The sequence below is a fragment of the Pyrgilauda ruficollis genome, unplaced genomic scaffold (assembly GCF_017590135.1).
Source record: "Pyrgilauda ruficollis isolate IOZ18807 unplaced genomic scaffold, ASM1759013v1 scaffold17, whole genome shotgun sequence".
Lineage (NCBI taxonomy): Eukaryota > Metazoa > Chordata > Aves > Passeriformes > Passeridae > Pyrgilauda > Pyrgilauda ruficollis.
The window spans coordinates 190,645-205,174 of NW_024515875.1; the positions used below are offsets into that span (position 1 = coordinate 190,645).

General features: G+C 40.3%; 2 protein-coding genes across 12 annotated transcripts in view; one reads left to right on the plus strand and one right to left on the minus strand.

Moving 5' to 3' along the window:
- CMSS1 (cms1 ribosomal small subunit homolog) overlaps positions 1-14,530 on the minus strand; it is a 222,473-nt gene that overhangs the window by 73,268 nt on the left and 134,675 nt on the right. The window lies entirely within an intron of this gene.
- The window catches only part of LOC121351635 (filamin A-interacting protein 1-like), a 147,776-nt gene that overhangs the window by 41,460 nt on the left and 91,786 nt on the right, over positions 1-14,530 (plus strand). Inside the window, exon 3 of one of the 9 annotated variants that reach the window (XR_005954810.1) lies at positions 4,405-4,591. The exons of 7 other annotated variants lie outside the window; for them this stretch is intronic. The gene's annotated coding sequence lies outside the window, so the exon portion shown is untranslated. Of the gene's footprint in view, positions 1-62; positions 3,046-4,404; positions 4,592-14,530 lie in introns of those variants that run through there. One more of the 9 variants, XR_005954812.1, reaches the window with a different exon arrangement.

Below are 14,530 nucleotides of genomic sequence, written 5' to 3' on the forward strand. Positions count from 1 at the left end.
TGTTGTACCAAATGGTTTTCCTTAAGCCAGAGACTTCCAATTTTCCTTCTCTCTACTTCCAGTGAGAGAGGTGTTTCCAGACATGGTTTCTTTGGTAAGGAGTGCTGATGAACTCATACCTGTTTAGCAGCTGTCACTCTATCAACAACCCACTGTCAAAAAATGGAGGAGAAATGTGCTTGACAACGTGAGAGACAAATTATGATCTGTGTCCTCCTTGCGCTACATTCACGTAAAATCCAAGGCTCACATGTGCCATTTACTTGAGTGTCTAAAGGAATGTGTAGTTGTGATCAGTTTCTCTAGATCAGACACCACATAGCTGTTAAATAATATTAAGAATGATTTCACCAGGAGATGCTTGTACTGGATTTCACCCAAAACCTTTTTATATTGCATATACTACTGTTTTGCTGCAAATATGGTCTCAAAGCAAAGTAAGAACTTTGAAGAATATATGCATGACATCATCTAGAGGAAGAGACTGCATGTTTACAGAGGTGTGGAAACACTTGACAAAATAGATTATCTTTTTCAGTCTGTATTCCAAAAAAAAAGGTTTTCTTGGACGATGAACTCAGGAGTTTCCTGAGTTTTGTTCATGGAGGGCAACCTCATGGGTGGGACATCAGGCTAGGTGCTGCATGACCAAAAAAAAAAAAAAAAGAAGAAAAAGAATCAGCAGGACAGTGCAGAAAAGCCACAATTTGAAAATTTTCCTGAGAGTCACATACTTAGTATCTTTCAGGTTAGTCTCTGGGAATCCCTGACTCAGATGTTGAATTCTTGTGAGGAATATGATTGATCCTTGCATGAAGTCTTCCTCCTCAAAGACATATTTCCAAAGGTTTTCTTTCTTTGTGATGACTACTGGGCTCTGTGTTACACAAACAGAAGAATGACAAGGCAAGAGCAGACATGCTAACATTTCAATTTATATGGTAGCTGTAAATGCTTGTATAAGCTCAAAACAAGTGGTAGTCTTACTGAGGAGGCCTCCAGCTCTAGAAGCAGCTCATATATTTAGGTGGTGGTGGAGGGGTAGGGGCTCTTACTGCTTAAATCTTCAGTAGATTTTTAAAGTTTATTTTCATAGTCTAAAGGCTTGGGAAAGTAATGATAATACCACTGTCACTGTGGTCTTGTTATTTGCATGATTTGGATCCTCAGTACCACAAACATACAAAAATAGGAAATATTTCTGCCTTGCATCCCCTCTGCAATTGAGAGATTGCCTACAGAGGGAAGAGGAACAGCTGTGGAGATGACTGCTATAAAGAATATCAGCCTCCATTTACACCCCTTCAAGTGCAAGTGACAGCTGTAAACTGTATCTAAGATTTGAGCACACAACTGTGTCAGTTAATAGTTCACTCATGGAAAAAAAGAAGATTTTTGGTTTGCTGGTGCTGTCCTGCACTTAAACTTTCTGTGCGTATTTTCAAAGGCCTCTCATTCCCAGCTGCACACAGATTTACAAAATAAGATCTGTTAGCAACTTGTTCTCCAGTTTGCAGGGATGGCTGAAGCTTACTTAACTTCTGGTAAATTAATGGAGAACATCTACCTTACTCCTTTGGTACAAGCAGGTGTAATGGAGAATTCCCTTCTGCCAAAATAAACTATCCGAGGAACAAACTAGGAGTCTTTCTCAGCAAACTTTCTGACTTTTAATTTAGATGTTATAAGGGGAAAAGCCACCAGTGAAATGGAGAAGCTAACAGATAAAAATCTCTGGAATGTCCTCTCTGCTCAGAGCTCAGGAAAACTCAATTATGCAGAGAGACCTGGCATGAGCCCCATGCTCCCCCAAGACGCAAGGGACTCCTTGAGGGTGTGAGAGCTGCAGTCCCAACCAAAAATTTCCTTTTGTCTCTATTAATCCAGCAGACCTGACAATGAACTTCTCAACCTCTGGGCAGGGAAAGCACGTGTTGGGTCACGCACTGCTGCCACCCTGGATCACGGGGTGCTGCCTGTGGCTGGAGGACTGTGTGACACAAGAAAAGTGTTCTGGCATAGCTGAAGCACCCTTGTTAAAAGGCCTCCTGTCAGCAGCAGGCATGACTGACTGGTAGAGATCAGGCTTAACTAAGTAAACTCCATTTTTCACCTCATCCCACAAGGCAGGTGTGGCTGGTTGAGAAATCAAGGCTCACGCTTCCCCAAGGCCCTGCCCTGCCTCTTTACAGGGAGGAGGAAACGCAGCTGCCTCTGTTGCAAACTGGGCATGGTCCAGGTTAAGCTGTGGGGTAACGTGAGGTCAGCCTGGTGTGATGATGGTCTGATGTTCACAGCATGCACTGTGCCAGGAATGGTTAGTGAGTCACACAGCTCTCAGAAAGGTGTCTGGTCCACGTGAAATAGAGAGACTCAAGAAACATCACTTGCTTTAGCTGAAGTAAGGACAGTAAGGACATATGGCAAAGTCACACAGCTGCTGTGGAAACAAAGGGTATGCCAGGCAGTAGGTTTTCTAGGAGACAGCCAGCCAAGGAGGCTGCATCTGACCTGTGGTCTGTTTAAGAAATACAGCCTCGCTGTCTTTGGTGTTTTGTCTCATTCTGATCATGGGTTAAGCGAGGCACTCAGTCCATTGTTCTTGCGACATGATAAGTAACTAGCTACATGTAAACAAAGCAATTAAGCTCCATAAGGAACTGTTTGCCCTTCAAAGCTGAACTAAACATTGATTTTGTTTTGGGAATCCAAATATGGTAAATTACTGACAGTTAACTATGACCATGGGATTGTTTCCTGCACAGAACGGGCTCCTGGAACATGCAGCAGAAAATCACCGTTCCTTCTCTTCACCCTGACATTAACCATGTAAAGATCCTGCTGGGCTCACTGTAGCTGTCTTTTGCTGAGTATCACTTTAGCATAACTAATTTGTGATAATTTATGATAATTTTTATCACAATTTATGATAAGAATAGAGAGAGAAGCTTCTTAGGCTGGCACAGCTTGCTCTAAACCCCTGCTCTTCAGCTGTAAAACCACCGGGCTCCATCAGCACTCCTCCAGGAGAACAACTCTCAGTTGCTAACTCCTTAATGTATTTGGTAGTCAGACAATTCAGTAGGGAGCAGCACAGCACAGAAATACACACCAACCCATTATTTTCTTATTAGCTGTACTCCTGCTGCACCTAAAACCCCTAATCAACATCAGACTGTCAACTTGCTGAACAGAACAGCAAGAAGAAAGAAGGAACAGCAAAGGAAGAAAGAATCCCATCCCAAATGTCTTTGAGACCAAAAGACTGGATACTTTAAATCCAACACACACATCCAAATCAAAAAACCCCAACTCTCCCACTGCTACTATGAGTACATGTTCAGCTTTGTAGGCTGAACTTACATATTCATAGAATGTAGTAATGTAGCACAGACAAGGTAAAAAAAGAACCACCAAAATTATACCAGAAAGGAAACATTACTAAATCCTATTGGGATTGGGGCTATTGAAAGCAAAAGTAAAAATGCATTCTGGCATAGCACCCATTATAATGCTCACTTTTATATTTTAAATGTGCAGTTTGTTCCTTAGCAAAGATTTAACAGATACCTCCAGTTACACACCTGCACTGCAGCCCTCTGCTGTGTCTGTCACTGTGGGACAGAAGCACCTGAGCGGAAGCAGGCACATGGCTGAGGGAGGAAAACCAGGAGCTGGCTGGAAGAGGACATAGTGGGGTATGTGCTGAGCCCTGTGTCAGAGAGGTCACAGCACACCAAGGGGAAGGACATAGCCTGGAAGGTGATGGCAGCTTTCTGTTCACCAAGTTCCCACTGGAAATCTGAGAGTTAAAACCACAGTCGTGGTAGATCTTCTTATATCCATTAGTCACGCTCTCCCAACAAACTCTGCTATGTGGTAGCTCTGCTTACACTGCCTTAGAAACATCCCAGCCTCCCGATGAAGTTACAAGATAAATTGTGAGTTTTGAAATACAGATAGACAAAGGTTAAGAAAACAAACTGTCTTACTTTTTACTGTAGTGCTGTAACATGCACGTCTCCACCTTTGACGAAGGGTGAAAAGCACCATTTTGTGCAACAGAATGGCAAGGACAACTGTTGGGAGGCTGAAATGGCCTGTTATGCTCATGTTATCCAACTGACATAGCTGTGGGAGACTGGGACACAGGCTGTGCAGGTGCTCTTTCCAGTATATTAACAGAAGCAGCACATCTTACACAAAGAAAAAAAAAAAAGGATACCAAAATACTTTAATTTAACTAATTTTATAAATTCTGAGTACCAAAATGGGAGGTGGGACCATGATGAAAAAGATAAAAATGGCCTTGAATTTCTTCCTGAGATTCACCTACCCTCATCAATACTACTGGCCATCAGATTTTCACAACTTACCTTCTCTATTCCTTGCAAATACTTACAGGCACACCTTCAAAACTGCCCATGTACAATGGAGGATCTCCAAGCATCCTATGCAGGAGGCAACAGTGCCAGGAGCACACAGAAAAACATTCAGCTGTTTCTAAATCAAAAGTCTACATCAAGTGCTGTCACTCAGGTTTCTACTTTTTTGACTACTGAAGATGGAATCCTTCATTCAGCAGACAATAAAGGCTTAAAGTTGCTTCTTGAGATATACCTTAGGGTGGGATAAGTTGGGAAGGGATGCAGGCCTAGAGTAGAGCTTTGGAGGCACATAGGGACCTGGAGAGTTTGGGATTTATCCTATAGAAAGATCAAGTTAACCCAGAAGAGGCAGAAAGCTGTGAAGGGCTGGACTCCAAAGCCAGGGATGAGGGGGGCTAGACCTTGGACAGACTTTAGGACAGTTGTTGGTTCCTAGTCTCAGTGAAACTGGTGTCTAGGGAAAGATCCAATTCTTTTTACAGCCAGCACAGAAATGAGATATGAGGTCTGCAGCTTTCTTATAACAGTGTAATTGCAGTGTAGGAATTCTGATTGTGAAGGACTTGAAATTGGGAAGAAAAAGGAAAGCTGCTTCTAGGTCCCTGCAGTGATTAGGTATGCCAAAGCTCAAGCTTTTATCAAATGGACGCAACTACTTTCAGCAGGTTCTACTTGTCCTTTGGACTGCTCAGCATCTATCCTTTCCCAATACAACATTTCAGGGGAAAATATTGCAGGAGTGCAGGTCAAGATGCACTCTCAAAATCTACAGAGTAGTACAAGCATTAGGTTTACCCTTATTCCTTACTTAAACATGTTGTTTCTCTGCCTCCTCTAACCTCTGCACCTTATTTTATTCTTGGCTCCATTAACTGTATACTTGGCTCTTTCTGTTCTGCCTTCATTCTCTCTGGTTTTCTTCCTCTTCACTAAAACAGCCTTTCCTTCTTGCATGCTATTTCTCCACAACAAAAATCATAACATTAACCTGATTTCACATGTGTAGCACAGTTGCTTTTACTTTTGTATTCCCCACATTTTTCCTTCCATTAATACTGCCCACAGGCCCTCTGGACCAAGGCCTGTTCAAATTTGCACTGTGTTTAGCAAAGCAGCTCCCAGAAGTTCTTGACTGGCCCCTCGGTATGCCCTGGACGATGGCACTTAACAACACTGGTTGTTGAACTTCTTACACAGCTGCCACCCTGGTCCACCTTAGGATTTGAAATTTAGGCCAACACACTAATACTGTGTCATCCCCCAGTACTGTACCTGAGGCAATTTTCTTCAGGATCACTTTGCCAACAACTTTCAAAGTGGTTGAAGAACTCTACCTCAGAACCCAGGCAACAAAAAACCCTGCTGTATCAGGGGAAACTTCATGCTACAGAGCAAAAGGCCTCTACCTTCCCTCCCTAAGAAACATAAGGCACAGTGCCTACCCTGCCCTTGCCTCTGCAGCTCAGAGGGCTTGGGAAGCACTTGCATCCCATGGTGTGGAGCATGGCAGTAAAACCTAGAAAGATTGTTCAAACAAGGTAGGACCTGGGCATCCTGTTTCTCATGGCACCATCCTCAAAATATACAACTGCTACCAAACATTACACTATAAATTTCCCATTCAACCCAAAAGGCTCTTGCCAAATATCCAAAAGAAAAAGAATAAAAATATTTATATCTTTAAACATGCTGGCTGGGTAAACAAGATTGTAGCTGGGCTTCTGTTATGTCCAGTTTCCCCTTGTGCAGGCTGAAGCAGACCTAAATGTTTACAGCAGACACTCATGGCTCATGGGCTGCACTCATGGACTACGGGCTGCCCTTCCCACCGCTCTGCCTGGCAGGAGCAGAGTAAGGCCTGAACGCAAGGATGGGTGTCTGCTTATGCTTAGAAGGTGACAACCCTTGAGCACTCTGCAGATGCTGAATTTCTCAGCCAGCTGAAATAAATCATTCCCACACTATGTGTGAACACCACGCACGCCTACAGGAACGACTGTCAACTCTTTTTCAGGTCCTGAGTGCCTGATGGACCCTCTTTGTAGCTACAGAATAATGCCTTTCTGCATCCTCCATAATTTATGATCCTTCCTAATTTTTTGTGGGGTCAATTTACTCTCAGATAATTATCTAAAATTTAAATTAAAAAAAAAATCATTACCAAAAATGGTCCTCTCCAGCTCTCACTGCAAGCATTTCGAGGTCCATCTGTCCGTTCCATTGCCACCAGTCACCCTTTACAATGCCTGTGTGCTAGAATTCACTGTGTCATTAATGTGACAAATCTAATTATCCGTTACATTAATACCTATTATACTATGTTGCTTTTAGCCAAAATTATCATTCATACATAGAGGCATGTGCCTTTTATAACTCAACGTCTTTGGACTACATTAGTGTTTCAGTGTACTTATTATACCGAAGCTTTATGACAAAAGACCTCTAAGCCTACATATATCCTACCTACCTGTAGTAACAGTCTTCAAAACTCTTCAAGATGACAATTGAAAATCTGTAACCTGTAAGGAGCTTGCAACATTTCAATCCCATGCAGAAAGTAACTTCTACGCTTTAATGCCAGTAAGCAAACACAGGAAATAAACATCCAAATTAAGATACCTGAGGGACTTTTTCAGTTAGCACCTTAAAGAATACAATGTTTTAACATAAGGAGAATTCAAATAGTTAAAAATAATTTTATGACAGAGTTGAGTACAGGAGCTCCATTTCAGGTAAGCACCTGAACTCCTGACTTGTCCTAGACTGAAGGTCTGACACATCCAGTCAGCAGGTCTGATCTCCAATGACATCTCTGTATTTCCAGCCCAAGTATATACTGATATATCACTCTACAGTAAAGAGGGAAGATCCTTTTCAAAGCTTCTAGTATCTGAAGTGCTTCTGAAATATGGATTTGCTACTCTAGTCAGAGCACCTCAGATGCACTTATTCTGCAAATTTCTTCTTATAAACCACACAATTAATAGGAGACAACTTGTAATCTAGTGAACTGTCAGTAAGAGAATCAACAATAAAAATCAGTTAAGTGCTACTGTCTATCCAGTTTTTCTGGTTAATTCTTGTGGTTTTATCATCACTGTGTTTTCTCCCCTCCCTCAGTGCCTGAGAGAACAAACACATAGAGTGTTTGCCTATTTAGCCATGCAAACACAGCAATGGCAGAGAATATGCTTGAAAATTGTCTGAACTATTATAGAGAGAAAAAATGGATTCTTTTTCTCTTGAGTAGTCACAGTCATTACTTGTAACAGGGATATGCAAAAAACATTAAAGTGGATGTATGAACTCTTACTTGATGATATGCTGTAGTCCATTTCATCTGAGGAAGTGCTGTTACAGGGAATAATAGTGAGAGCATTTTGATATGGGCCACAGAACTGGCTAACACCAGTTTCATTGCTCAGTGTAGCATATTTTTCCTATTATGTAATGCTTATTGGAGGTATTATAATGATACATAGCTGAAAGCCACCAGTAAAAGCTTTCACAAGGGACCATGCAGAGAAAACTGATACAATGATAAAGAGGCAGCACTTGATTGTTTTTCCTTATATTCTTTTGTACCTTTTGGTGGCTATTAAATCAGTATGTTCTGATCAGATCTCTTAACCTCACCTGCTACCTTTATGATACCATTTGTCCGACCAAATTTAGAAAACATCTGCTGGGAGAAGGCTGCTCTCTCATCACTTGTGGAAGGTCACTAAATAAGGAGGCAGCAGGAGGGAGGTCTTTGTCAGGTCACTTCACATCATTACAAGCTGTACAAGCTCCATCTTTTCCAGGATGATTTCTTTCAGCACATGCAGATGCCAAAATGGTTAGAAAACAGACTAACTAGTTGGGGCAATTATGGGGAAACCTCTCAAAATATGAAACCATATTAGGTGGCCTTCTATTGACTATGCCTAATTTAAAGTTTATATGTCATCAGGGCAGACTTGTAGAAATCCTCATGAATGCAGTGTAATCAAGCTTTTATTAAACCTAGACAGACATTTTCACCACCAAAGACAGGATTTCATTAGAAGCCTTTCTCTGGTTACTCTGTTGAACTTTCTACATTTACAGAACCCTGTTAAAATTACCTCTTAAAGATTTAAGACTGAATTAACTTATACTTTCCAGGGTGCTATTTATCACCAAGAAAAAGTACACTAATTTGGATAGTTTAGGGTATTCAGATCTTATGTCTTTTCTTTTGAGAAACTTCAACTGTGCTGGTGAGAAGCAGATGAAAAAGAACTGCTTCCAGTCTCAACCTCAAATATTCAACAACCATTTAATTATTAAAAGGAATAAAGTGCAAAGCAAATGAAAGTTCAGAAAGTAAACAGTTTAACGTCTCAAAATCCTTCTGCCACCAATAGACCACAAAGGTCTAAGAATCCACACCAAGTGGAATTTAATACAATAAACAGGGTGGAATCATTATTAAAAATTCATGTGAAATTAAATGACTGAGCACTACTTCAAAGCAGCTGGCTATACAGTTATTCCACCAGTTTATTCATAATCCCATTTATTGACCAAATACTCTAAACTCAATACAATATAATTATGAAATGCTGAATTGACTGTAGTCTGCCTATAAGTTCTTTAACTGATGCATATTCTAACCTCAATGGGTAAATAATATAATTCCAGGATGAAATCACCACAATTGCTCTAAAAGTACAATATTTTAAAATCTAATAACTCCTATTTTGGGGGGAAAAAAACCCTTGCATCTTACAAAGGAGAGTGAAAGGCATCTCAAGTATGTTTATCCTTAAAAACAAGACTGTAACCTAACAAAGAAAAAAAAATATCTCCCAGCTGCTTAAAGCAAAAAAAACATTCAGTTACAAGTCCCAGTTCATTTTGGCATCTGGTCTCCCTTGACAGTGCAGATGCAGACTGAGAATACATGGTGTAGGATGAAATAATGCCACACTGTCCCATACAGTGGAAAAGGGATAAGACCTAGAACTATTTGCTGATAACAAGCCCATTAACTCATTGGTTCCAGATGATTCCTCCCCTTCATTTGCTTCTTTGGTGCCTTCTGGGTCACTAGAAAGGCAAGCTCCTTCAAGCAGAGATCTCAGTAAGGTCATGCCAAACATCAAAGGCACCAACAAAGATGACACACAAACAAATATGTGAAGGACATAAAAGAAGGCAAGTCTGGAGCAGCTGTCAGAATAAAGGAAGCAAGACTGAGGCTGGGCAGACAATAAGAGATCAGAGGAAGAAATGCTGGCAGATTAGCATCAAGCTGAGCAGTGAAAGCAAAAAAGGAAAATTGGTTATTGCTCTCCCCTGGAACAGAAAAGCAGTCAAGCTAAGAGGAAGAACTTGGTGAAAGAACACAACTGTCACTATAACATTAGGCTTGCCACACTTTAAAGTCCTTTAAAACAGGCAAAATCAATGTCTAAGACAACAAACGAATCTGGCAGCTAATACCGAGAAAGCATGCAGGATGAAATGACAGAATGCAATCAGAGAAGCTGGAAAGGAGGAAAAAGCTGAAGATGTTGCAAGCATAAGGGAAGAGAATGCAGAGCTCCTATTGCATGTAGGCAACTAACGCAGCTCCAAAGACATATCTAGACACACTGCAATAGATCTTTGAGGGTCAGGTACGGGAGCAGCCCAGCTGTGACTACAGAACATAAAGCAGTTTATTAGCTCATATACCAACCTTGTTAGTAATAGACCTGGTGACAGCGACTCTCTCAAAGTAGCAAAAATGTGGTGTAAGAGTATGGGGAACTTAATGCTGTGCGGGATAAATGAGACCCTCCATTCCTATGTGAGTTTTTTGGAAACAGCTTCCAGTTGGGAAGAATTTGGAAACTACATCTCTTGGATTCAGTCCTTGAAGTTTGACAACAGCAGTTTGGCCACTAAGGATTCTGAAGTTGCTGAAAACAAGGAAAACAGCAACTCTGAGCTACAAAATCATTCACTGATTTTCTAATTTGTCAGTCAGAAACAAATTAGAACTCAGGCCTGCAACCCAAAATCCTCGTCATAGTAACTGCAACACCTATTTTTAGTAGGGCAAGAATTATATCCACACGACAATAAAACAGGAATGTGATTAGAAGTCAGATTAGTACCATAATGAATGCTGGATCAAAGAACTTGAGTCCTGAAGTCATCTCTTCTTTCTGTTCACTCAGACCTTCAAGCAGCTACATGATGCCTAACACTGTGGGTTTGGGTGCATGGAAAGCCACTCACTGGAGTGTGTCCAGCTTCAGTTCAAGTACAAGACCAAATCTTTTCTTAACAGCAACTACTTCAAGAAATTCAGGATGGACATTAACTCCAACAAAGCCATGAAATAGCCATATTTATATGAAGGCCCTGATTAATGTCTTACCATGTCCAAGTGCTTTAATAAAGTCAGGAATTGAGTATGTGGACCTTCACATTTGGGTAAATGATGACTGTGTATAAAATGACTTTGCATCCCATCTGCCCTACAAACTAAAACAATGTGGTCAGCTGTCAGCCAGTAATGATTTTTTGCTGTGCTTGTAGTTTACATAAATCCAAGCTACCTCAACACTGAGAAGAGATCAAATCCAGCTGAAGACTTTTAGGAGAAAAGAGCATTAGATGTAGATAGGAGAACTAAAGATCCTCACACAATAGAGATACAATTTGTGCCATGGAAGCCTGGAGAGAATTGATCAGTCAGGCCACCTAAGGCTTTTGGGCATGAGCAACATTTTAATGAACACTTCACCCACACTCTGAGCTATTACATGGACATCCTCAGAGCTACTGGAAGACAAAACTGATGGAAGAATGAATCATAACTCCATATGGGCAGTGTCACAGAGCTGGTAGAAGGCTGAACCATCACCTCAATTTCACCCTCAACTCCTGTCCAACCTATGCACCTTAACAAAAAGGCAAAACCCTATATTGAAAGTGCAAGGAATACTTCAATAGATGCTCAGACCATGGTCTGAGGTACATCTGTTCTGTGAGGAAGAAAGGGAGGGACTGAAATAATCAGCCTTAGGGCACACTCCAGTATTTCTTCCATGACTTTTGTACATGAAATCTTGAAAATTTCCATTGTCTCAGGACTCCAGGCGGCTTCCATCATTTAAAAAGGAAAAAAAAATCAGCAGTCCATGATGAGAATTATTTGGATCTGTAGGTGCTTGTGTTTTAATATATAATTAAAATGTTGAACTGAAGTGAATTAAAAAATATTCTGTGAATACTGTCATGCATAGGCATATATGAAATATATTGGTGAGTCTTATTTCCCAATGTAAAAGCTTGGTCTGCATAGGAATTCAGCCTCCAAACCTGAATATTTTAGAAATGTATTCAATTATGTAAGTTTAACATTCTATTCTTTTCTGTTATGGGGTCTAAAAAAGTATCAGTCAACTTTTGTGCTGTTCTACCTTGTGACAACTACATACTGTGGAATGTTAGAAATGAGGCAACCGAGGTCAGGAGCAGTCCTTGTAGTTTATAGTCATTTAGACTGAAAGAATATTTATTTTCAGCTCCTACACAGGCATTCATAGAAGCTTTTAGAGGGATCAAAATGTCCCATTAGCATTCCCCTGAGCTGCTATAATACAATTCAAGCCTAAAGTCATTAAAATTTGATGTCAAGAAGTAGACTTTTTGTAATTTTAATTGTTTCCTAATTAGAGAACAGACTATAGGGCATGTGTGGCTTATAATGTTACATAACAAAAATAGCATTCATTTTAACAATTTTCTAAATGCAGATTTAAACAATTAGCCAAAATACTGCCTCAAATATTATCACGTCCAATAAAAAAAAAAAAAAAGCTTTTAAAAGCACTCAAATGCAGTTATAGTAGGAAAACCATAAAATCCTATTTTAGTGATGTAACAAGCCTAATCTGAACCAGGTGCATGAAACATCAATCCTAGAATGTCTTTATTCTGTGGTTTTATGTAAAAAAAAGAGAGGAGACCAAATCTGCACCTAAATTCAACAAAATAATTTTTTTAGATAAATACAAGGGACGACCATGTGGACAGGTCAACTGATTTTGTTGCAATATATTGCTCAAATCATCAAATTCAGCTTTTCAGAACCCTGTCTACCAAACACACTGTCCTCTTTGTCCCTCCCAATTTTTGCCAAACACTGACGTGTGAGAGCAGGACAGGGCAAGTGAGATCCTTGAGACGGGTGGTTCCAATCACATGCCATTCTGTTTTCTACAACTGCATAACAGACTTCAATTTTTAAAATTTTATTTAATATATCACCTATTATTTGGTGTATATATGTATATATAAAAATGTATATATATAAAATATGCATTATTAGTAGGCATGATGTCCTCACATACATTTTCCCAGCTTGCCTCGAAATCTCCCAGTATACATTTCCTCATACTTTCTGTGATTCCATGCCCAGTTCCATTGAGCTGTGTATTGAAAGCTAGAAATCTTCTTTCTCTTGTGCTCAAGGACTTCGGAGTTTCTCCCCTGTGTTCCTGCACCTTTACCAATTTTTCCTTAGTAATTAAAAATTGACAATATACTTTTCTCCTCTTTTTCTACCCACAGAGTAAAGAGGTTCCTTCCCTTATTATGTGCCACAGCAAACAACACAAAATTAAAGGACTAGGTATTCTGCTTCTGGCATAAATGACAGCCCAACTATTGGGACCTTTGCTTCTTCTCTAGAAGGAAATTGTATAGGTTTTAGTTATTTTTTTAGGTTTTGTTTTTTAGAGTGAGACAAAGAAAAATCTATAGTTCTGTAGCCCACCAGCAGTGTCAGGGTAGTCAGCTTGCTCCTGGGGATGACAACAGCCACAGGACAAACAACAACTGGTGACAACTCATCACCAAGCAATGAAAGTCAATTACTTTTATTTTACAAATAAAAGTAAAGACTGACAAAGTTTAGAGTTTGGAACAGTAAAAAAAGCAAAGCAGGAAACATAAATGTGGGATGGAGGATCCCAGCTGAAGGGAGACAGAGACAAGTGACAATACGAAGCTATGCCCATGGGAGATCACCAAGTCTGAGATTAAATCCCACAAAAAGCTTCCAGAACACACTCAGGTTTGTTCTGAAAAACTGAGGGGTATATGGGAATTATGAATATCAATAAATATCTTATTGAAGCAGCTGCTTATTTGATTCAAGGATCAGGAAGTATAGGAATCAAATGCCAGTGAACAGAAATGTCACACTTCTCCAGCCCAAAGAACATTGCAACCTTAAAAAAACCCACATTGTGTTGAAGTGCCTGATTTAATTCTAAATATCTGAAGAGGGAAACAAAACCCACCCCAAAACAGGGCAGTGAAGAAGTTGGGGTTGGAAAGCAAAGCAGAGCAGTGACAGTTTTGTTCCAGTTTTAGATGTGCAGTACACAGAATCAGCTGAAAATAGCCAGGCAATGATGCCTGCTGCATTCTGGAGATTAGGATCAGGCAAAGGTTTTATGCTGGCTGCCAGCATTTGAATAGTTTTGAGACATTTCAGAAGACTACGCGATTCCAGAAGACCTTTTTGTTTTTAAACTAGAGGGTGCTTTTAATAGATGTTCAGTACAGTCAGGCCTTGTTTGAGAAAAGCTCTGCTTATCTCAAAATAAGCAGGATCCAGACAAAATGTTGCATCGGGTCACTGCCACCTAATGAGATCTTTACGTAGGAGCTCTTCCCATTGTGTTGAATAAATGCAACTTGAAGGTGAAGGCCTAACTGGTAGCAAAAGGTGTAAACTGAATAGTCAGGGCAGGGGCAGTACTGGATGGACAGTAACTCCAGGACAAAAGCAGTGCCTGAAAAGCTCGGTCCTGGATTTCAAGCTGTGAATATCATCTGCCCTCAGCAACTGCAGCTTTGAGCAAAAGTGATGAGGGAATTACTGTTAGCTCTTGCTCACCTAAGCAGGCTCCTTACCACATGTAAGAGAACAGTCACAAGCATTAAGGGAAATGTGCTCATGTTTTGGCCAACAGGGCACGAGATTAACAAGAGATGATAATTGGTGTGATTTAAAAAAACCTGCACAACTCCTCCATTTGTTCTGTGAGCAGTGACAAATGGATGGGTACTGGATTCCAACCTGAATCAAACCAAAGCATCTGGAA